The 24,629-nt window shown below is 39.7% G+C and overlaps 1 protein-coding gene across 5 annotated transcripts in view; it reads left to right on the plus strand.

Moving 5' to 3' along the window:
* Positions 1-7,823: 7,823 nt before the first annotated feature.
* PACSIN2 (protein kinase C and casein kinase substrate in neurons 2) overlaps positions 7,824-24,629 on the plus strand; it is a 58,551-nt gene continuing 41,745 nt past the window's right edge. For all 5 annotated transcript variants that reach the window (XM_030959573.1, XM_030959574.1, XM_030959576.1 and 2 more), the window contains exon 1: positions 7,824-7,955. The gene's annotated coding sequence lies outside the window, so the exon portion shown is untranslated. The remainder of the gene's footprint in view (positions 7,956-24,629) is intronic.

Raw genomic sequence — 24,629 nt, forward strand, 5'->3', positions numbered from 1 at the left:
GGAAGGCTTAACATGACAGCAAAACCAGGTCTGGGATTTTAGGATTTATTGCTGTGGAAGGCTATGGAGACTGAATCCAGGGGATACTTTTAGGTGTAATTTCACAATGACCCAATACTGATAATAGCATCTAAATAATCTTTGTTTACCAAACTGATTTGTTGGTGGTACTCTGTGTAGGCAGTGATGTTATTACAGCACAGACATTAACAACACAAAATAGTAATGGCACTTTCTGTAATATTACTAATACACATGTAATACACTGACTATATTAGTATGTAATATACTAATATACTGGATATTCTTATGTAGTTGTTTAGGGGCTTTCTGCTGGCTTAGAAAGGGTCAGCTCATTTAGGCTTGCACCCTCAATATTCAATATTTGAAAAGTCAGGACTGGAAATCTTGCTGTTGCTTTCAAAGATCTCTGTCCCAGTGTATAGCAGATACATTAAGCAAAATAAGGTATTTGTAAAGAAGTTTTTTATTTGGAAAATGTTTTTGTAGCAGACATGTCACTTCTAAACATGTAAATCCTTCTCTCTGGCCCAATGTAGTGTTGGAAAAGCATATTTCAAACCCTTGAGGATGAAATATCTTTGTAAAATATCTAGTAAATTATCAGTACTACCTCAAAATAAAAGCATTGAAATATTACTAACTAGTGGGGAAAAAGGAAAATAAAAACCTGATAGGAATCTTTAACTATGTAGTAAATAATCTCAGAACTAGAATTAAGATTTCAAATGTTGATACCACATTTTAGTTATATCGCCAGCCAATGTCTTACTAGTAATTTATCTTGCTCACCCAAACATGAATTTAGTCATGCAGTGTTCTCTTTAAAGAACAAGAATTCAAAGACACTGCAAATGCAATGACCCTGTCTTCCTGATCTCATTCCATTTTCTTTTTAAAAACAATAGTCTAGTGATGATATACATCAGACTGCTTTCTCCTCATTTCATTTTCTTCGCAGGCTTTTTGCAGAGGTTGAAGTTTGAAGCCTAATTATATTTTCACTTCTAACATGAAAAACTTATGTATGTAAAAGGAGTTTTAAGGAACAAAACTGAAATAACATAGAATTCTAATATACTAAGATTGGTTTTCTGGTTATCAGTACTAAACTGTCCTGGTTTCAACTGGAATAGAGTTAATTTCTTCTCAGTACCTGTTGCAGTGCTGTGTTTTGGGTTTGGAATAAGAATGGTGTTGATAAGTCACTGATGTTTTGGGTTTTTACTAAGTTGTGTTTATCCTAAGTCCAGGACTATTTTTTTGTCTTGTTTCATGCTCTGCCGGTGAGGAGGTGCACAAAAGGAAGAGAGAAGGAGCACAGCTGGGAGAGGTGACCTGAACTGGCCAGGATATTCCACACTATGGAATGTCATGGCCAGTCTCTAGACCGGGGGAGTTACTCAACAGGTCTGATTGGGGTTTGGGAAGGGGGGTCTGCAGATGGTGAGCAGTTATATTGTGCATCACTTGTGATTTTTTCATTATTATTATTATTATTATTACTACTACTACTACTAGCCAATATTACTTCATTTTATTTTACTTCCAATTATTAAACTGTTCATATCTCAACATACAAGTTCTACTTCAATTCTCCTCCTCACTCCACCAGTGTGGGAAGGGGAAGAGAGGGAGCTAAGCGAGTGGCTGGGTGGTGTTTCATCTCCAGCTGGGCTTAAAACCACAACAGAAACCCCAGGAAAAAAATCTGTAAGTGAGCAGCAATTCTTCCTTTTCTATGCAGAACTTGAGGCCTCCTGTACGTCAGTGAAATGTTCTTGAGAAACTCAAAATTAGGAAGCTCTGTTGCTATGTAATGTCTGTTTTTAAGGCTCGTTGAAAAATTCTCAGAAGGAATTTGAGTAAGGAAAGAATCTGTTAGCTGGAGTGAGTGTGCATAAAGCAGCTTTTCTGCAGACTTGAAGGGTGCCAAGGAAACAAAAACAGTCATAGCTAATAGTTCTGTGGGAGGAGGAAGAGGATGATATGTGGATATTATGCTGCGAGATGCTGGTTCGTGCCTGGTCTTGAAAGGTAAAGGTGAAAATCGAGTTAGGAAGAGAAACTGAAAGGGAAAACTTTAATTTCACTTCTGCATCTTCAACTAAATCTCTTGCTGTAGTAGGACAGAACTAATGGTACCAAATGGTGCCCAGGCTGGTGGGGGCCTGGAGCATGCTCTAAGAGCTGGAACTGAGGTGATGAGGGAGATGTATTCCCTGCTTGAGGCAGGTGTCTGCTGCAGCAGTTCAGGGGAATTGACTACAGGAGTGATGCTGACATGTGTAATAAAAGATGACAAACCTCATGTGGATGCTCTCATTCAGAGGTAAGGTAACTCTTTTTGCTGGACTCTGATTCTCCAAAAGGTTAAAGCCTGTTTCAGCTCTGACTGAGAGGACTTAAATCTGAGTGCCTGTGAGCAGACAAGCTCATAGTTCTGGCCTTGGGCCAGTCATCCTCCAAATGTATCTCACAGAGAAACCGTTTTGGCTTTCGGGGGAGCAAAATAAATCGGAAATAACAGTTCTCAAAAGTTCTGACTTTAGCTAGTATAATAACTTGCCAGGCAGAGCTGATAATAAATGTGTGTCTCAGTCCTAAAATACTGTTCTTCATATGCTCCAGTGCTCCCTGGCATAAGGACAGTATTGTATGAAGAATTAAATGGACAAGCTCTAAACAGCTACAGGAATTGTTATAATGGCATCAGTGTAGAAGGAGTTTATTGTTAGAGTTGAATAGTGGGGCTTGCTTCCTGGGCACTAACCTTTCTCCCTATTAATTCTTTGACATGGAAGGAATTAATAAGATTCCAAGAGAATAGCTTCTGTACATGGCTTGAGGAACTTAATTAGTATAAAAGAAACAGTATTATTCCTAAAGCTACTTCACTACTGTTGGCTTTACAATAGGACTTCTGCCTAAAATGTCCCTGTCTCCTGATTCACTTCCTGCTATAAACTCAGCAAAACAATAGACAATTCACAGAAGATATATAGCCCTGCATTTCATCAGCAGAACATGTCAGGCAGAGCTCATTTATCTGTGGTAGAGGAAGGGCTTTACTGTGGTATTCTGAACTGGTGCTGTTGCTCAAGCAGTTGCTGTTCAGTTGACTTGGATGGAAATTACAGAAGGGAGCTGACATTCCGTGCCTGCTTTGAGACAGGAGTTCACTCCAGCCTTTGGGTCAGTGGGAAGGACTCTGTGCCCTGTGGTGCAGAGGTATCTATTTATGCTGACCTGCGTGGCTTTTAAAAAAAAAAGCCAACAAAACAAACAGAAACTTTATTCCTGTCTTCTCTGCAGAAAACAAATGCGGATAGCTGGGAAAAGCTGACTTTAGCCACAATTTTGTTTAAAATTCCATTATTAAGAGGAAATAGGAGCATAAATGAATATCTTGGAAAAATTGGTTGTTTTATACTGAATTGTAGGAAGTTGTGTGGACTAGACTCTATGTTTTTCCGCCTTTTTTAAGTTACCTAGGCAAGCTCTCCATACTTGAACTTCCCCAGTAATGACAATCACATAGATACCTTTGCTATTGACAGAAAGTCTTGTATGCCTTAATTATTCTGCAATTTTGTACCTATTAAAAGTAAATAATTCACATCTGAGGTAGTCATAGACAATTGCTGTAAAATAGAAAAGTTTGGACAGTATGAAACAGTAATTAAAAACACTTATGAAAAACAAGGAGACAACAAAAAGTACTTCAGACAAGAACATGGCTTTTATTTGAAAGGTTCTTTCCTAGTGAAAGCTGGGCAGTGAAACAGTGAAATTCATTGATTTGAGTGGAATTAAATTTAATAATCTGAAATTAATTGTCATTGGTTGGCATATATAGTCACTGATGGCATTACATTTGCAAGCAAAATATGGTTTTTGGTTTTTAAATATAGGATTTAAATTTACATTTAAAGTGTAAATAAAGATTATAACCCATGGAGTTTCTTAGCAAGAGAGAAGGAGTTTGAAGAGAATTCTGAAATATTATGGCAGCAGCCGAGAAACACAAAATTTGTTCTGAGTGAAGGCAAGAGACAGAATTTCTTTATAGGGAAAGTACCAGTGCCTAAAAGGACACATGGAATTTCTGAGGACAGCAGAAGAAACAAGAAGCATATTTAAAAATAGATTGTGTTAGAAGTAAAAATAACCGTGGGATACTTATCTAAAATGAGAGGATTTTTTTTTCCCCCACAAACTTCCTGTCCTGTTCCTAAAATGCTCACCAGTGGGGCTGGAGAGACTGTCAGCTGTTCTTCTAAGGAAAAAGATTAAGGTAATCTTTCACTGGATGTCACATTTTCATGATAACTGAAAATGTACAGAGAACAACTGCTTTTTAATACTTAGGAAAAAAACATCAAAGTACCAAAATCAAAATTATTAACATGGTGGAGTATGATTCTTTACATAAGTAAATTATTTATGCCATCATAATAGTGTCATCTTGCTGGGATCTTGCATCACTGATGATAAAATTAGATATAATTAGGCCACTAATCTCTTTTAATTCACTATGAGAAAAACTTAATCTTTGAATATAGATAAAGCCAATTTACATTAGATAAATTGAAAGAAATTGTACTTTATTAACCTTTGAGGTGTATTTCCCCAAGCAGTTTTTCAAGTACATATATGTATTTATTCAATGCATGTAGCCTCAAGCCCTGTATATATTTTTACAGAGATTAAACTGTGTTACTATAAGTAATGCAGTGAAATTAGTATACCTGCATGTGTATTAACCCCAGTGCAGAAAAATTCTGCTTTCTTCACAGGAAGAGCAATAGTGTTGATTCCAAAAGTACATTAAGGTGACTCTAATAATGTTGCTTCCAAATTGTTTCAAATACTACACTTGGAATGGGGTAAAAACTTGGCAGTTAAAAATGTATTTTCAAAACTCTGGCAACATTATTGTCTTACTGCTTCCAAAGGCGTCTAGGCATTTTTCATTTAAGTGTCAAAAGGATAGAAAACAGATTTCTTGCAAGCAGAAAAGAATATTCAGCAGGCTCAAAATTACTATTATCTAAAGTGGCGCCTTGAGAAACTTCCAAATATTAAATTAAGATGTTCATAAAAATTGCCTTTTGGTAAGCTTTATTTTTTCCAGCTAATAGTCTTGATTTTTTAATCTTCAAAATTATTATTTAATAGCATTTATAAATATATTTCATAGCAGTTATAAAGATGGTAGTTGAATCATACAGATGTTTAAGTGAAACACTGAAAAACACAATTGTTATTTCTCAGGTTGTACTGAAATCTGAGTCCAGTTGTTTGTACAAAAATGTTGTGTACATTCCTCATTTCTGATCAATCTCCATTCCTTTGGAAGCCAGAACCAGTTGAAATTCCATATGAAGGTGGCTCCTAAAATAACACACTGCCTTTCCACTATGAACACAAGGGCTAAATTTATTGTACCTATATGTGTGTGCGTATATTCTATATATATTATATATTATCTATATAAAAGGTATAGTAAGTGTATATATGGAAATACAGTAAAATATATGTAAATAGAGTAATACATTGTATACAATTTCCATGTACATATTACAATGTAATATATATAATTATATGTTATACATATATATATATATATAATGTATAAGCAGTACATCAGTTTACCTAAGTCAATACATGGGAATAGCTGATTTGAAGAATATTTTCTTCATTGTTAACAGACTGTCTGATAGTTTGTGTCACCAGACTCAGGACTTGAAGATGCATTTCTTACTCCTTTTACAGTAATTGTGCCCAAACTGGCCCAAGATAAGAACATGGGCCCTGGTTTTCACACAGAGTAGCATAGATGCAATCAGCACAGGGTTTGTGCACAGTGGAGTGGTTTTGGGGCACAAGGTGGTAGCACTCAATGAACTCTGTGTGGAATAGTTGGGGATTTTCTGTGCCAGTCCACCCCAGGCTGCAGGTTCTGTCCTCTGCCAAACTGGAATTCCCTTTCATCACAGTATGAGCTCTGTCCTATGATTTACACTGAATTCCTGGTCTGTTTCTTCCATCTTTGAACAAGTTTGAGCATTATTTGAGCAAACAAAGAGATGAATGACTGTTTTGATGTTAGGTTGAAGAAAGTCTAAGTGTTGTGGCATGGAGAATTTCCAGCTTTGACAATGCTTTAGGCAAAACAGGAGCTTAATTCCTTACAGAAAGAGCTGTCTTTATGATTGTGTATGTCCCCTGTAGTGTGCTGTAAGGAAAGCTTGATCTCACATTAATGAGAGAGACTGTAGAAAACTAAAGTGCAGCTCTGGTCAGAAGTGTAAGAAACAATAAATTACAAGATTCCTCCTCTCAAATGTGAACTGTTAACTTTCAACACAGAAGAATGAGGAAAAGAAGACTAGGGAAGGGAGAACTCGTGTTCAATCTTAGGAAGCTTAGCAACCTGGCCAAATTTCACAGTAATGTTAATAGCAATTAATTCAAATCCTTTTGTCAAGGACATTCAGAAGATAAATTTTATCCCGGTGTTATGGTCTTACAATCCTACTCAACTAATCTAAGTGAACTAAAGTTAATGAGTCACAGAATGAGTGAAAGAGTACAGGAAGACTTGGCGTCGATCTGATTATATGTGGACTTGCATAAGAAACACGGCCAAGAGGAAAGTACTGTTTTGCAGCCCTACCCAGTGATCCAGAGCCCTTGCTGTCCTCGAACCAGGCTGTCCCCGGGGACAGCGCCGGAGGCACAGCAGCGATGAGAAGGGCAGATGGGAGGGAAATGCAGAAACTAGCGGCGAAGGCAAAGGCTGAAGGGACGAAGGAAGGTCACCGTGGTGGCTGCTGCTTGGAACTTGGAATAGTTCTCTGTCTAAAACAAATAAATCCGAAAGATAGGCGAAGGCGTGAGTACCAGTTCTGATACTGGGCGAGAACCGCGTAGCTCCGCGGAGAGCGGTGTAACCAAACCAGCAGTGCCATGTCAGAGGTGGCCCCTGTCCTTGAGCCCGTGCCCGGGGCAGCTGCGAGCCCGGCCCGGCCCCGAGCGGGCGCTCCCGGTGCCGCAGTGCCGGCGGAGCGCACCGCGCTGTGCGGAGCGGAATCAGCGCCTGCAGCGCTGCCGGGCGCGGAAAAGTCCCGGACGCTTCCCGGGATCTGTCAACTCGCTCGCATTTCGCTTCGGGAAACAACATCTGCTTATTCACGGTGCCCCGGAGTGGAAACGGGACACAGACGCAGTGTTATTCCCGCCGCGCCCTGCCACGTTCCGCAGTGCTCCTGTCACGGTTTCCTACACTCGGACACCTGGCTGACGCTGCGGCCGGGCGGGCCGGGCAGCCGCTGCCCCCGTGGTGAGCCGGGGCCGGGGGCGGTGGGAGCCCCCCGGGGTGAGCCGGGGCCGGGGGCGGTCGGAGCCCCCGGGGTGAGCCCGGGCCGGGGGCGGTCGGAGCCCCCGGGGTGAGCCGGGGCCGGGGGCGGTCGGAGCCCCCGGGGTGAGCCGGGGGCGGTGGGAGCCCCCGGGGTGAGCCCGGGCCGGGGGCGGTCGGAGCCCCCGTTTTAGCCCGGGCCGGGGGCGGTCGGAGCCCCTCAGGGTGAGGGCCGGGGAGGCGGAGCCGCGCGCGCGGCTCTGACGGTCCCCGACGGCCACCGGGAGCGCGCGCCGGCCGCGGGCACGCGCACCGGCCCTCACCGCCCCCGACGGGGAAGGGGCGTTGATTGGCAGTCGCAGAGAGCCAATAGACGGCGGCGAAGCGGGAGCTTGCCCCGCTCTCGGCTAATGGGAAGGCGGCTGGGCGGGCGCCAGGGGCGGGCGCCAGGGGGCGGCGGCGCCGAGCGGAGCGGAGCGCAGGGGTCGGGTCGGTTCCGCCGCGCTCTCGCCGTCTCGTCACCCCCCACCCCCCGCCGGGCACGGGCGACGGGCAGGTCCCGGCGCTGCAGGTGAGGCCCGCTCCGCGCCCCGGGGCCCCGCCTTCGGGAGAGGCTCGAGCTGGCGGCCGGGTTGGGATCCCCGTCGGAGCCGTTGGGCAATGGCGGGCGGTGGGTCCGGGCGGGGGAGCCGCCGGTGCCGCGGCCGCGCCGGCGGCGCTGCCCGTGCTGGCGTCGGGCCGAGCGGGCCGGGCCGGGGACGACCCCGGGGAGCCCGCTGGGTGCGGGTCGCCCACCCCACGGCGCTGCGGCGGGCGCGGGGAAGGTGAAGCTCTCCTTGCACGGCGCCAGGCGGGGAAGGGCAGGGCCGGGGCTTGCGAGGGATGACGACACTGGCTCGGTTCCTGTAGGAGGGGAGAGCTCCCTGCTCGGGGAAATTTAGTGACCCACTCGGTGGCGGCTTTGGTTTGGGGAGAAAAGGAAGGCGAGGATAGAGTCCTAAACTTGAGCAGCTGGGTTTTGACTCGAGGCTTTGAAATCCCGGCGCCCCGGATGGTGGCAGGTAACGATGCTGATTTGGTGGGAGGAGATGTTTCTACCGGGGAGAGTGAGGTTTTAGGCAGCTCAGTCCCTCCTGAGTACTGGTAATGACCCAGCTCAGTCAAGCTTCTTGGTCTTGCCGTTGCCGCCTTCTGTCTTGACTTTGCCTTTTTTGGCTTATGGAAAGAATCTCCTCATGTCCCAGAGCGAAACGTCTGTGTGAGAGACAGACATCTCTTTATGTGCACTGAGGCTACCTGGTTAGGGCAGAGCAGGATGGGTACAGTGTCTGCCTGGCTCGCTGTATCTGTCCTTCTCAGCTGTCTCTGCTTGGAGTGACTCAGAAGCTGATAGATTTAGTCATCCTTTTGCCTGAGCACTAAAGGAAGCCAGAAAGACGCAAGTGCCATACGCTGTCCTTTGTAAACTGAACATTTTGAAAACTAAATGCAGTCTTGCAGTTATAAATGCTTGAATTACTTGATTAAAATCATAGATTAGCTACCATAATTTAAAGCTAGTTCACCACTCCTTACGTTTTCTGTACCTGTTTGTGTAAGTTTGATCATTTGACACAGGCTGGGGTAAAAACAACAAGCCATGGATGTGCAAAGCATTTTTGTTTCTGTTGTGCTCCACAACCTCCTGCTTAAAAGGCTGTCACGAGACTGTTCTCTCTTAATATTGGGCAATGGGTGAGGGATTCCCTTCTGCTAATTGGGATTTAATGCCAGCATCTGTTCAGCTCTTCCTTAAAGCCAAAAACCTTTCCCTTTTAAAAGTTAAAATGATAGTAGTGCATTATTATAAGAGCCGTAGTGAAGGCTGCATTATGTAAGCAACTGAGTTTTCATTCTGGTTTTAGTGCAATAAAAGGATCATTCTCAAACTAAAAGAGTTTGCCAGCTGTGTTTCAGTTGGTCAAAACTTGTTAATTGCATTCTTTACTATTAAGGTTATTAACACTGAACGCTCATGCGCTGTTTTATACCTGTACCTGCCTGAAATTATATTTTGTCAAACTTGCAATTTACCTTCAAAGATAGTATTTATATTCTGCCAATTATGACTGAATCAGCTTAAACAGGAGCACATATTAGCATAAGGAGCAGGTTTGCTGAGCACAGTGCAGCATCATTTTAGAGATCCCTGATCTCTGTTCACCACAGCTTCAGTGTGGTGAGCAGAAGTGGTGTGCAGGTGCCACCTTGCTGTGACTGTTCTGTGCTAAAGGGCTCCAAACTCCTTTTGGGAAGTAGTTTACAAATCTGGATCAATTTTTCCCTTTTTTATGCCTTTGAAATACTATCGCAATAAAATGGCTATTTGATTGTGGTCCAGATCACTGTGGTCTATGAATGTTTTTAAACAGTGCCTTCAGAAAATACCTGGATGATATATCTTTCTAGTGGGTAGATGTCTGCTTTCTTTTCTTGTGACAAGCCACTTGAATGTTGGTCTGAAATCAGTGAACTTGTTATTTTTACCAGGTGACATGTTTGGATGATTTAGTGTCAGGAATGAGAAGTGTTGTTCTCGTGGTCTGTTTGTGGAGCATATGGACACCTTTTCCTGCTCTAGAGCTGAGTGAGCTATGTGCTTAAAGATATCCACATGTCAATTCTGTGCTTCCCTGATTGAGCTTAAAATGAGCCTGGATGCGACTGTGGGTTGAATGGGTAGCCTATAAATGAAGGCTAAGAAAATTCTGTGTTCATTGCAGGAATTGGATGAAATGCTTAGCAGTGCTGCCAGTCAAAATTTGCCTGTGCTTGTACAAATCTGTGTTGTAATACAAAGTAGCTAAAAGGTAGCTTTCTGTTTCTGACTTGGTGTCTGGTTTTCTTACTGTAGCAGCTCCTGGAAAAGCTGCATCTTCTCATGCATTAAGCCAGGAGAAGAGTAGATGCAGACTGAAGGTGGTTTTTGGTTTGGTTTTTTTTTAATGTATTCTTTAAACATCCATATAAACTAATACATGAGTGCCTTTTTAGTTCTTAGAATCTCTGCTTTTTAAAAAAATACTATGATTTAATGACTTTCTTGTTGCCTGAGGCCTGGAATGAAGTGTATAATGCTTGAATTTAAGACTAGTCTGTGAGATTAACAACCTCTTTGTAACATGGGATTTAATTCAAACTCTGTTGTAATCCCCAGAACTTCAAGAGGTGACACTGTTCTTTTCAGCTAAACCCAGTTATTGATTTTTGACTTAATGTAATGATGAACTATTCCCAGGAGTGAAAAGGAAGAAGTAGGAACTACAAGAGTGATGTAACTGTGCTAAGGTAAACTGAGCTAAGTGTTCTGTGATTGAATAGAATGCTGTGTTTAATATGAATGTTACGTGGCTGCTTGGCTCACTGGGGTTGAGAAGAATGAACTGGAACTGCTGTACCCTGTGGTTGGTTCACAGTCTCCATAGTCCAATATGTCACAAGACTTGAATGTTGTTCCTTTATGTGTTATCCTTTAAGGTGCCTTGCTTAGGGGAGGGGAATAATCCAAATTTCTCTAATGGCGTTGGTCTAGAATCTGTCTTGATGAGTCCTCCTTGGAGTGTGAGGGCTTCTGCTTAAGCCACTGGTGCACTTGCTTAGAGTCCTGTGGATCTTGGTGGACAGGATGTGTCAATATTTGAGGAGGTTCCCAGCCCTAATTAGTAAATAGGGGTAGAACTAACATGGCTATTGTAACACTGCACAGTAATGAGCTCCAAGGCAAAAAGAAAATGTCTCTCAGGCTTTAAGTAAGGAGGTTTGTTTTAAGTTTTCAGATTATGCAAATATTTTAAAACTGTTCTGGTTTACACAAGGTATTGTAAACATTTTGATAGTATTGGAAACCTGTATCTCAAACTGTTTGGCTTTGGGCCAGTGCTTGTTGTTAATCCTTTCTGCTTGTGTAGGGCTCTGGTTTAGAGAACTAATTCCAAGGCATCTAAAGACCAAAAATTTTAAACAACATTCTTTGCCTTTTATCACATACCCTAGAGCAGTGAATGACAGACTACAGTATAAAAAGCAGAAATGGTGTGAATGAGAAATCTCTATGGTATTATTAAATATTTCTTTGACAGAGTTTTACTGAAACCAAAAAGGATGGATTTTATGTCATCTTTTGGCATAAACTTGTAAATGTAACATAGTATATGCCCTGAAAATGGGCACCACTCAGACTTTAAGTGACACTGTGGATATGAAAGTATGTTCTAAGTATCTTCTTATGCCTATTGTGATTAATGCATCATGGAATCCTGCTGTACTTGCAAGCTCTTAGCTTTTGATATGAAGTAATAAGTAATTTGCTACTAATAAAACTGGCTGACCTTGGTGTTACTGTACTGTTCATCCTGAAGTCCTTGTTGCAGAAGTGTGATATTCTTTCTGTCTTATTTTACTGTGTCTTTTTGCATGAGTAGCACAAACAGGGCTCATAAGTCTGACTTTCATGTATGATTGTACATTAATCTCTCCCACATACCAGGTAGATCTATTGCCACCTGGTGATTGTAGCAACAAAATATGTATGTTGACTGGGCTCCAGAAGGCCTAGCAGAGTTTTTGTGCCTGGCATCTCAGAGCCAGGGTTTTGGGTTACAAAACCAGCTCGCACAAAACTTCTTACCTGGCATAGCAATAGTAGGTGAATATCTAAATAAGAATTTTTTTTAAATAGTTTTTTTATTCTCAATAGCAGAAGAGCAGCCATACTTGATTAACTTTAAAGTAATATGACAAAGAATATAATGAGCTGGGTTTTTTTCTAATTTTTAACTTAATAGGTTAAATAAAAGGTGCAGGGTGAATATGCTTAATATCCCCTTTTTAAAAGGGGTAATGTGAAGTACAGATTTGAATAAATAATCTGCAGTGAGTCAAAGGACAAATGGGACGTGGTTTTGGTTTGACTTAAACCTCTCATTCTCTCCCTTAATTAAGGCTTTCTTGGCAATTTGACAGATGCCTACCACCCTGCTGAGTGGAACAATGCTGCTTTCTTTTTGGGAGAAATTATAAATGGATAATAAACAGGTGCAGATCTGCTAAATGAACTCTGCATTTAATGGAACCACATGTGTGCAACATCAACTTGTAGGCATGCTTACTTCCACAGTTCTTGAATAATATTCTCAAAAACATTTTTTCCAAAGTGTTCAGATTCTCTTCATCCCATAATAGCTAAAGATAAAAGCTTCAAAACTCATTTTTCAATTACCTGAAATAATCTAAGTACTCAAAGTAATCTGATATCTGGTCAACGTATAATTGTGCTTAATTTCTAGGTGCTGCTGAACAGCTTGCTTTAAGGTCTAGAGGGAATTCATTTGAAGGAGATTACTCCTAAGTTCTTGATGTGTTGAGTGAGGTTATGGTTCCATTCCAAAATGTGAACACTGTTCGTGCTGTTTTATGTAGGAGAAACTGGGTAACCATTTCCTTTACAGAACTTTTCATTAGTTTTTGTGTGTTAGAGAGCTTCATATAAAGAATGCTGTCAGTCTAGTGTCATTCAGATACCGAGAGAAATAAATTGAGTGGTTAGCTTTCCCTCTTTTGTGCAATTAAATTCTTAGAAACTGTTACACCCACACCTGGGAGTATTGACTTCTCACTGATTATTATGTTAGGGCTCTGAGAGTTGAGTTTTTGGTTGTTTTCAAAAGCTGATGCAACTGAAAGTAGTAACAACCAGCACATACGGATAAAGAATGATCAGCCAAACAACTTTTGATTCATAGTGCCACTTCCCAAAGCACACTTCCATGCTGTCTTAAGCAAACAGAGTTCTAAATGGGAAGTTAAGTGAAAAAAAGTTTTATTCTGTTCCTGTGTCATTGATGACCTATGGTGATATGAGCACGGTTGGATGCCAGCTGCCCACCAAACAACTCTGTCACTCTCTTTAACTGGATAGGGCAGAGAAACTATAACAAAAGGCTCACAAGTTGAGATAAAGACAGAGATTATGCTCCAGCTATGATAATGGGCAAAACATACTTGATTCAGGGAAAATAACTCATTTTAATTCAAATCAGAGTAGGGTAGTGAGGAATAAACCCAAATCTTAAAACACCTTCAACCAACCCTCCCCTTTTTCACAGGCTCAGCTTCACTCCTGATTTTTCTGCCTGATTGGCACAGGGTGACAAGGAATTGGGGTTGCAGTCAGTTCTTCACACATATATCTCAGCTACTCTTTGCTCCTCACACTCTTTCTCTCCTCCCACAGGAGACAGCTCTCCACAGACTTCTCCGACATGAGTTCTGTCAAGCTGCAATTCTTCACAAACTGCTCTGGTGTGGGTCCTTTCCAGGGAGTCAGTCCTTCAGGAGCAGCCTGCTCCAGTGTGGGGCCCCCACAGGGTCACAGGTCCTGCCAGGAGTGTGTTCCAGCCTGGGCTGCTCATGGTGGGGTCACAGTCCCCCTTGGGTTTTCATGGCTCCACTGTGGGGCTCTCCCTGGGCTGCAAATTTGTCTGTATTCTCGGGAGCATGTGTTGGAGATGGCTTTAATGAATAGGCAGTTTTGGTATGTGGATCATGCATTAGCATTCTATAGACATTTTAAGATATTATTATTTGATTAAACAGATTTTAATTGCTGCTTCTCTTAAAAGATGTAATTAGGTTGATTATCCACTTGCTAATAGTATGCAGAAGAAATGCAAGGGAATGATTAATAGACTTAATCCAGGAAAGAACCATTTATAATCATCTGATCTTTTCTGAAAGACACCATCCCTAGGACTTGTGTGAATGGATCCCTGTTGGAATTTGATACATCCACAGAGAAAATTTCCCCTTTAGGTAAAATGGGTGTAGAGTCTACCACAACCCTGTTAGGTGCCCAGTTAGCTAATTAGTCCTGCTGCCCCTAACAGGGTAATCTCTCTGATGTATAGTCAGATAAGATATACTTCTGGCTGCCTACCTAACAGCACTTTATTTATATCCGAAAATTCATTGAGCACGTTCAGCTGAATGTTCTGCTCCATTTCAGAATTCCTCAAACTTGATGCTTAAAATATTAGTTCATATTTATGAGATAGGGAAATTAAACTTTGTCTTGGTACAGCCCAATGTGAATTGCAAATTAGGATCTTTAGGTTGTGCTCATTTCAGCAAACAGTTTAGAAAGTTTTATCAGCACTGATTTTGGTCTTATTTTGTATTTCCTCAGGCTTTTTTTAAAATTTGTCTGGGCAGTAGATCAGTCATGATTCCTGGTCTGTTCACAGGTCACCAATAATAATGGTAAATAGCTTAGCAGTAGCTTGATTAACACATCCAGCTTTGTAATATTTCTTGACTCTGTCTTTTTAGGGCTTAAAACAAATGTAACATCAGACTGAGCTTGTATTATTCTGTATCTTGGTCAGAATAACTAAACCATCACTCAGGATGGTGTCCTCATAAAAAAGAAACTGATGCTAAGGGTTTGGTTGTATAGTATCTTTCTTTTTATTATGCAATAATAATTATCAACTTGGTATGCTCAGATGGAATCTCACTTGTTCTGTTTCAATTGATTTATCCTGGTTCTGGCCAGGACAGGTTAATTTATGCAGTAGGCAGGAGGGGCATGGCCAGGACCTGGAGGTTATTCTGTACCACATCAGGTAATTTTCCAGGGTTGGGGGGGAAGGCTCCCTTCAGGAGCACGAAGGAGGGAGTGCCTGGGCATTGTCAGGGTGTTTCTTTGTTCTGAGCCTCCTAGAGCATCCCAAATTGTATTTTAAAATTCTTGAACAAAACCTGGTTGGGCTCCTAAATCCTTTTAATTTCTAATTTGAAGGCTAATAATCATACCACTTAGATAAGATTATTTGTCAGCATTCATCTTCTGCCTTGTTACTACATTAAAGTGAGTGATAGCATTGTTGTGAAGGTCGTTACAGTAAGGATAATAAAGAAGCTTTAAATATATTTTTAGTCTACCAATACAACTATTTATGCGTTCATTCTGCTATCTTCTTTCATTTTTAGCTTTTATTATATTTGTTACTGTGAACTTCCCCTCTTTTTTACTTCACATAGAGGTGTTTCTGCAGGTAATGTGGTTTTCTTCTACTAATGTGGCTTTGGGGACAGCTATTAAAAAAAATCTCGTGTAATTATCTGTTATTCTCATATTATATAGTAATGTTAAAATAATACTGAAGTCATATTATTTTATTGGGTTGCCAAAGCTGAGCTTCTCAGGACAGGATGACTTTAGTTCTGTCATCCATTCTCCTTTGGGGGTATGGATGCATGGAGTTCCTTCATGGGGAATGCAATGTGTTGTTTGAGTTAGGACACTGTCACCTATAAATCCCATACAAATTTAGCAGTTGGGAAGGTGAAAGATGCAACATACATGGGTGGGACCAGAGGGCCCCACAATAATGTGCCATTCTCCTTCCCACAGCAGCTCGTTGCAGAAGGAGCTGTGTGTGTTGTGTAGTGTGCATTAGTGGCCTCGTGTGGATTCCACTTAGTGCTGATGTGGTGCAGAGACTCTGTGGAGTGTTAAGTGTTCTTTAAAGTTGCTAATGTTTCAAATGAATAATATATATTATTGCAGAAGCGTCTCTGCTCCTTTCTTGACCAGTCCTCTCTCCCTACATGACCACATACAAGCTCTTCAGCTGTGTGACATGTACAGTGAAATTTCAGTGTTATTAAATGGGCTTGATTTATGTTCCCAAAGGAAATAATCTCTTACTTGTATGCCTGCTGCTTACACATAAGCAATGAAAAAAATCTTTTTGCCTGTCTTTCAGGATGCCAGCCTTTTCTGAAGGGTATCTTGTGTGTGGTCTGTGTACTTACCTATTCTTTGTGTTACCATAATGTCTTGTAGCTTGTTAGACTGGCTCCAAAGTTTGTTGCTGCTTCTACTCGCACTGATAAGTTACTTCAAAACCAGTGATAGTCTGTGTTGTGACTAAAACAGGAAATCAGTTTTTCACTGGTACTCAGCTATTTGTTCTTGCTGTGTGCCCCGTGGTGGTATGTTTATCTGGCTGTGCTGTGTCTGGGGTCAGTTCTTTGGTCCAGCAAGAAGCTTTTTATTTTTGCAGAGTCATGTTCAGCTGAATAAAGCTTAGCACCTGACTTCCCAAACAGAATTGATGGCATAGGGATGGGTCAGGAGGGATGACTGGGGATGTGACACAAACAATATTAATCACTGTCAGTGGAATGAATTTGTGCCATAACGAAGTGATCAAAGTGAATAGCTACGTATTGAGCTATGGAGTGCAGTGAATGATTTCTGTAAAGTTGACCTGTAAAAGTGAATGTTGAATGTAAACAGATGTTTTTATAATCAGATGCATGCCAAAGGTGGTCAGGTGTAATAAAGGAAGGGAATGGAATGGATATAAATGCAACATTGCTGTTTGCCCTGGCAGCTGAAGCTGTGCTACCTGAACTGCTGAAATGCAACCCAGAAAGATGTGACTCTTCTTCACTCACACTCTACCCTTACAACATCTACAGTTGAGGGAATTGCAGATATGCTTCACCTTGTTTCCTGATTTTTACCAATTTTAAATGCATGAGTGAATAGAAAATAAGTACAAAATTATATTGATCAATTTAAAGGTGAACTTGTAGGTGTTTTCTGGATTTTTTTGCTTAAAATATTTTGAAGTAAAAGAAGACAATTGAAATACTTTTTAAACATAAACAAGTTCCAAGTGGAATATTCACTTGTAAATAATGTAGATGTTTCTAAAGTTTAATGCTGAAATTTTATTCTTATGTAATGAAATACAGTATTTACAGAAAAAAAAGTGAATGCTCAATAATTGTTTTGAAACTACTAGGAGATGATTTAGATTAATCTGTTGGCACATTATGTTAAACCAAGTGTTGAAGAAATAGCTTTGAATTTCAATTCAATATTTGATTTCCAAAATTAATGTAATTTTGTGGAAAGAATCAAGTGTGTTTTTATAATGTTAATATCTATTTTCCTTTTCTTTTTTCATTCTCACAGGGTAAAATCTGGGAGTACAAAAACCCCATGCCATTGCTATCACTTCCTAGACTGAAAAACTGCTTCCATACCCTATTAAAACCTCTTTGGGTTTGTGTTTTTGGGTGTTTGTTTTTTGTGCTTTTTGGTTTTGTGAGGGTTTTTTGTTCATTTGGTGGATTTGTTTGGGTTTTATTGGTTTTGAGGTCTTTTTTGGGTTGATTGATTGGTTGGGTTTGGTTTTGGTTTTTTTTAGAATTATTGGAATTTGAGAAGTAGATTTAGTTACGTTACTTTTGTTCTGTGATACTGTCTGATCTGCTTTCTTGGATATTCTGAGTGAACTATTACTATACCACCAGATTTATTTTTCTTTCAGCAGGTGCTTAGATTGGCTAGCAGAGAACATCTTAGAACAGTATTGCAGAACATTTTGTGGTTTTCTTTAATTGTTGTCTGCACTGGTAAAGGTGCCTGGAATATCACGAATGTCTTGTCTCTTCATTGAGCTAAGACCAAATTTATTAGTTGTGTTCATACACACAAATTTGAAGAAATTAAAGGAAAATCCATGTAGTTTTAAGTGCTCTGTATGTGAACCTTAAAATTTATTTGCAATGAGATTTGATCATAGAATTGGTTGAATTTGGCTAAGAAATTCTTTGTCCAAAGTAGAATATAGGCAGCTGCTTCTGCTTTGGCTTGTTGCATCCCTAGATTAGAGAGCAACATTAGGGTTTAGTCTGTATCAAATGACTCCATTTTTAGCTCTTGGTTTAGGATAGACTATTCCATAGTTTCTGGTAGCATGTAAATCCCGTGCTGTGTGGTGCCATGAGTAAAATCTGTGCTGTGCAATGTTAATCCTTGTCAAGTCAGTCCCAAACAGATCCATAACTGATAAACACAAATAGATGAAACAAGTATACAGTGATTCTGAATTTATTTTGGGCTGTGCAAGATAACCTATAGTTTCTATGCTTTATACTTTGATTAGTCTGATAAAATATGATGTGGTTTCTGTTTCTACCGAGATCCACTTTGCTGGGGTTTTTTTACTAGCCCTGTACAGAAACTAAAACCCTGATTGGAGATCTCCCCTTTATCCCTCCTCCCCTTTCTTGCAAAAGAGGCTGGATAGGAAGCACTTTTGTTTCTACTTGTTATTAGGTTAGGCATTGCAGAAACACTTTGTGTAATTAAGGAAAAGTAGTACTAAATTTAGCATGTAATTAATGTGTTGCTGGACAAAATTACTAGTTTTATGGTAATAATTTTAGAAGCTTTTATGTCACTGCAAAGGTGTCTTATTGCACATCAAGAAAGAAATGAACAGATTTGGAAGTTTTTAAGTACATCTAAAGGTATTTTATTTGGTTTGTGGTTTATTTTTTGCATTTGTAGTATTTATTTCACATATGGATTATTTCATACATACAGATAAAATTCTATGTTTTCTGAGTGAATATTGCTATCCCAGTGTAATATCTTTTGATATTATTTGATATGAGTTGTGAATCATGTTAGTATTTCAGTTTTGAAGTTTATAGTGTGTTTGGGTTTTTTGTAATTTTCAGGGTTGTGTAAAGCATCTAATTTATCTATACTCACTGGGATGCAATTTATTAGGTAGGAAAAATAACATCAAAATCTGTTGTCCAAATTGGCTCTTTAAAGCTGAAGATTTTATAAACACGCTTCTCAAAATATGTTTTGAATTTGCCAAGGAAAAATGTATCACATGAATCCTTCAATTTTTTTATTGCAGTGAATAGTTAGAGAACAAAGTTATGTAATCTCATTTCAGGAAAGTAAAAGCTTTTATGAAAATCTTATGAAACACTCTTTGTAATGCAATACCAATTAACTTGTGCAGTGTTCAACCCTGCAAATGGGGAGAAATAAGCAATGTAGAACTTACAGCTCTTGTTAAATTGCTTTGTCAACTGTTGTTGCAATCCTCCAGGAATCTCCACATTGCTTCCCAGAATGAATTAAATTTGAGCTACTTTTTCTAGTTATGCAGCTGAAGCGGCTCAAGAGAATTATCGGAATGTGCAAAGAATAGCATATTGCACCTAGGCTTTGACATTAGAATTTGTGTAGCGATGAATACTGAAAGAGCTCCTGGAAGTTCAACCACATAAGCTTGAAAAGACATTTATATCTTGTTTCCCAGTTGGTTTTCTGTCCTAAGGGGGGGGGGGTGGGAAAATCATCTCAGGTGAAAGACAAGTACAAGTAGGGATTTGGCATATATATGTCAAATATATAAAATGAAAATGCAATGGAGTTTTGTCTAAAGCTAGGCTGCTGAAACTTAAATATTCAAGCTAGAACTTAGGTATTTGAAAATTCATTTAAGCATTTGTTATTTGATTCGTTCTGGTTTTCTTTGGAATGCAGAACGTGATACAGAATTACTTGTTATCTGTGTTAGGCTGAGTAAGCCTTATGGAAGTAACTTGCCTCCAAATCCTGAAATCATTGAATATATTCTGGAATATTACTGTTGAAATGCCTGAACTAGAGGAATGTAAAATATGAATTTAGAGGTTTTCAAAATTTGGATAAGCTTTCAGTGCCTTTATCTTATAGGCAAAAGTGCTGGCTTTGTACTTGGATATAATGGATTCCTTGAGCCTGAAGTGTTTCTCATAGCTAAAAGGACTCTTCCTGTGTAATTGTGTCCTGATTACTTTGTATCGGTGACATTAGGAGGAGCTTTTTCCAACCTGTCTGTGCTGGTGCTGTCTTCCTTTGACTTTCACCTTTCCAGACACCAGAAAATGGGCAGTGGTGATGCATTTTGATTGTTAGTTGGAACCATGGGGGAGTTAGTAAAAGTAATTTTAAAGCTAATTTTGTTAGGACTTAGTCACAGCTGTGAGCCAGCACTTAACCTGTTCAAATGGCCTTCTTTATTGCTGCACTATTTTTAGGTTGCAAAGGCTATCTTTAGAAACGTCTTTATTTGGTGAATATTGTAGGGATATAGTTCACATATTCTCCCACAAGCATCCAGGGAGAACTTTGAAAAAACTGTAGGACTCTTCTGATGTTGCGTAACAGTCATGCTGCAGTTCTAAACTGTTCCAGTTGGTACCAGGCATCACTACTGAGAGCCTCAGAGTGAAGACCAACAGAAGATTTGTGTGGCAACTATTATATCTTCTTTTAGAAAAAGTTCTTACAGCTGAACTGCAGGTGGATGTTAGTTCTAACAAAATTTTGGCTGGACTGGTTTGGTTTTGTTAAAATTCTTCAATTTGTGTATCAATAAGAATAGGCACACAAATATTTCTGAAAGAACAGCTGCCTTCCTTTGAAAGGAGTTTAGGTGTCAGTGGTAGAAATGCAAGTCTGAAATAGTTTGGATTTAGAGCTTTATCTCATGCCAGTGGATGTTACAATAAAAATATGTTCATATGATAAGGAGCAGATAGTTATACCAGGATGTACCATGGCCAGGACAAAGACTGATTGTTGAGTATGTGTGTACCAAAGGAGTGTTTTTTCTAGCCTAATTACCTGAATATCTGCAGTTTATGATGTGCAAAATGGACCACAGTGAAAGACATATGTCATTACATGAATTAAGTATAGTGTGAGCTTTTTGTGTTGTACCAGTACCATAAAATTTTTCTTCACATATTAGAATTCATAGTTAAAGGATTAGTGAATGGCTTTGGCTGCAGGATTCATCTGTGTAGCCTTGTACTTCAGCATAAGAAAAAAGGAAAATGGACTACAGTGTGTGCAGAAGGTAAAAAAGCAAATGAAAGGTAACTGGCCATGAGAATGACACTCTAGCTCTTGTCTTTCAGGAGTAATGTCTTGTGAATTGGTAGATAATTGATTGTAGAGTCCCCACCACTGAACACTTTGAAGCTGTGACTGGACAGGATGCTGGGTGATCTCAGCAAGGCTCCCTTTCCCATGAAAGACTGGACTAGAGAGGTCAGGCTGCTGCACAGTTCTGTGATCATTATAACTTAACAAATACTCTGCTAAAATATTTCTTGTGGGATCTGGTTACTGTAGAGAAGTGTGGCTTTTGAACACTCTTTGAAGAGATATTGAGTAATCCAGCCTCATCTGCTCCCAGGACTGGTTTTCAAGATCCTGTGACCCTCACCATAATCCTCATCTTTTACCAATTCCATCAGTTATTTTGTCGAACTCCCAATTAAAATCTGGCATTAAAAATGCAAACAGATCTAATGTTTATCTTCTGTGGGCCTGAAAAGTAATGGATTTTTTTTCTGATGAAAACAAAGTCTGCTAGACTGTCCTCTGTCACAGTTAACTAGATCATCAATTGTCAGACTCAAATGAGCAGAATTTCCAATGCTAAAGTGTCACTGGTCCATGACAGGATCAATAAACTTCAGCCTTCCTTGGTTTGAAATTGGCATTTTCAGCTGGAATTATGGCTACAGGCTTTTTAAGATAATGTGATAAATATAAAGTAGATATGAAGGTGTTTTCCATGAAATATACTGAATATTCAAATTCTTCATAGCTCTTATAAGGGGAAAAGGTAGGCAGTTTGTTGGAAGGTGCCAAGAGTTGGACATTTCATTGTCAGTTTCATAAATCACAGGATAGAGAATAAATGCATGTTGTCTAATGAATCAATGTTATTAAGCTCTTGAATACTCTATACAGCACATTCTTTACCAATGCTATTTTTTAGAAGTAAAATATAACTGGTTTTAAAGTGTATTATTTATTTTTATAATTTTTGGTGACTGATGCACCAACTAGATATTTGCCTTGGTGAAGCAGTTCTTTTATCCTTCAGATATGAACAGCTGCACAGATTTTTTTCAGTATAAAATGAATTTCAAGTTAAATACAAAAGGAAAAAAAGAAACCTCTACAGGAGTATTTGTCTGTGTATCCTTCAGATTTTGTATATATCCTCCAGATATTGTACCACAGGTTAATAATACTTAATGACAAGAAAACCCCTACACCTTTACTCACGATCTCTCTTTTGTGCCTTTAGTCTTCTCTTTTTAAATTACACATCTGTCTTAAGCATGACTTTGCCTGTTCTGAGATAATCTTAATAGATACTCCAAAGTATATTTTAAAAATATTTTTTACAGTTGTTCTTTCATGTGCTCTCTACCCTTAAGCTTTAGGAGTAAGGACAAAACAACTTTGAAACAGCTGTGGTCTGAGCCATGATTGTGTGAAGGTTCCTTGTGACCCTGAATCTTCAGCTGTTGTGCTGCCTTTATTAGGAACAAGTGTTAATGAGCTCATGGCTGGAGTTACTGGAGGGATTCTCTTCATGGGTTTGAGAAACTTCTCACCTTCTCCAGAAAACTTGAAGAGACCAAGGAGTTACCATGGATACTGTTTATTACTAGAGGGGGCATTAGCTTTGTGGGTTTAGATTTCCTGGAGGTGGGCCTACTTTTTCTCACAATATTTATATATAAAGGCTTTAAGCCTTCAGAACCAGAAGTGAGAAGTGTCTGTACTTGAGTTTCACAGGTGTTCTCAGCTGAAATGCTCTTGACTTGAATTGTGACACTAAAGAGTGTGATTATGAAAAGCATCATATGTGTTGCTTGTAAAATATTATAAATAATATCTTTCTATATGCAATTTCAGTCATGTTCTCTTAACTGTCTAATGCTTTTCCCTGCAGTATTTCCAAGTCTTATATATCTATTTTATTCTACCATAAGATAAAGATAGTTCTATATGAAATTTATTATTCGTTGAATAAGCACATCACTTGGTTTTCTTATTCTTGGGGAAATAGAAATCTTATTTTCAGTTAAACTTGAAAGGTATTTTTCTATAATTGAAGCTTTCATCTTGCAGCTGTTTCAGCTGTTGAATCATTTAATCCTTTTTTTGATTCCTTTGCTGCTCAGCCTCTTAACTGACGAGCCATGTGGAGATATGGCTTTATAATGACAGTCATATGTGGACAGGTGACTCATTTCAGTAACCACAAGCTATTTTATAGAGCACTGGCTGAGATATTATTGTGAGCAGGGCCACAGAGCCCTGCCCACGATGTCATGGTGCAGTTCTGTCTGTGTGCATTGTCACTCTGTCGTGGCCTTGGACAGGCCCTGGGGATATCCCAGCTGTCAGCTTAAATACAAACCTTGGGAGGCAAATGTGGGATGGAATCTAGTGAGACATTCAAGCTGAACTCAGAAGCACGAGATCACTTGCTAGTGATAGGTAGTAAAATCCCTTGGAGGTGGACCCTGGTAGTGCCTTTTATAAGATGGCTGAAAATCTCAATGTGTTAAACAGTTCTAGGCAAAAACTCTAGTTTATGTAGGGGTTTATATATTTGTGTGCATATAGACCATTACATATATGGTTTATGCACAAAGTACATGTTAGAAATCCAGCTCAAGCTCTTCCTTCTGAGCATGTACAAGTTGGATATTGTAATTCAGAATTATTTTATTATATGATACTGACTTTGGTCTATTGAGATTGATTAATGATATTATGCATCATGCAAAAATACCAACTGAATTCTATTTTCACTTAAAAGATGATGTTCCATTTGAATATAATGACTCCAGACTTTCTGGAGTCTAACATTAAGCAGCTTTGTGATCATGTGTAGAATGATTTGCAGTAAACTAAATAGCTTAAGAAATTTGATCACTTTATTCTGAAGCTATTTGTGCCTGCTTTTCTCAGCTGTGAGTGTGGGTGTTACTGACATATGAGTTAAGTTAAACTCAAAAAGAAAAAAAGGTGTGTTGTTGTACCTTTAGTAGCAATTGATTGAGAATCCTTGTGTAACCGTGTAAAATGCTGAAGTTAGCAGCATATATGACAAAAAAGGCAGTTGTGTAATTCCTGCTTTTACTAGGACTTTGTTTCAGTACTGTGATCAACTTTAGTCTTTTTTGATATTAGTCCTGTGTGTTTGAATTTTCAACAGCAGGGTTTTTCAGACTCTGCCCTTGAGAGAGCACTAAATTGAACTTGGTTGGGGCTATCTACCTTTCTTTTTTCTGTCTTCTAATTGTTTCTCATATGCAGGTTACATGCTGCTGTTTCAGTGCTCCATCAGTCAGTGATGGCACAGCTTTATTAACTGCAAAAACACAGTGGTGATGGTGTGAGCAAGAACTGTCAGCTCGTGGGGGCCTCTTGTCCCACTTTTCTTGAACTTCAGTCCAATTTAGGTTGCAGAGTCGATGGCTGACCTACTTGTACTTTGGTCAAGCATTA

Source organism: Camarhynchus parvulus, chromosome 1A (assembly GCF_901933205.1).
Source record: "Camarhynchus parvulus chromosome 1A, STF_HiC, whole genome shotgun sequence".
NCBI lineage: Eukaryota > Metazoa > Chordata > Aves > Passeriformes > Thraupidae > Camarhynchus > Camarhynchus parvulus.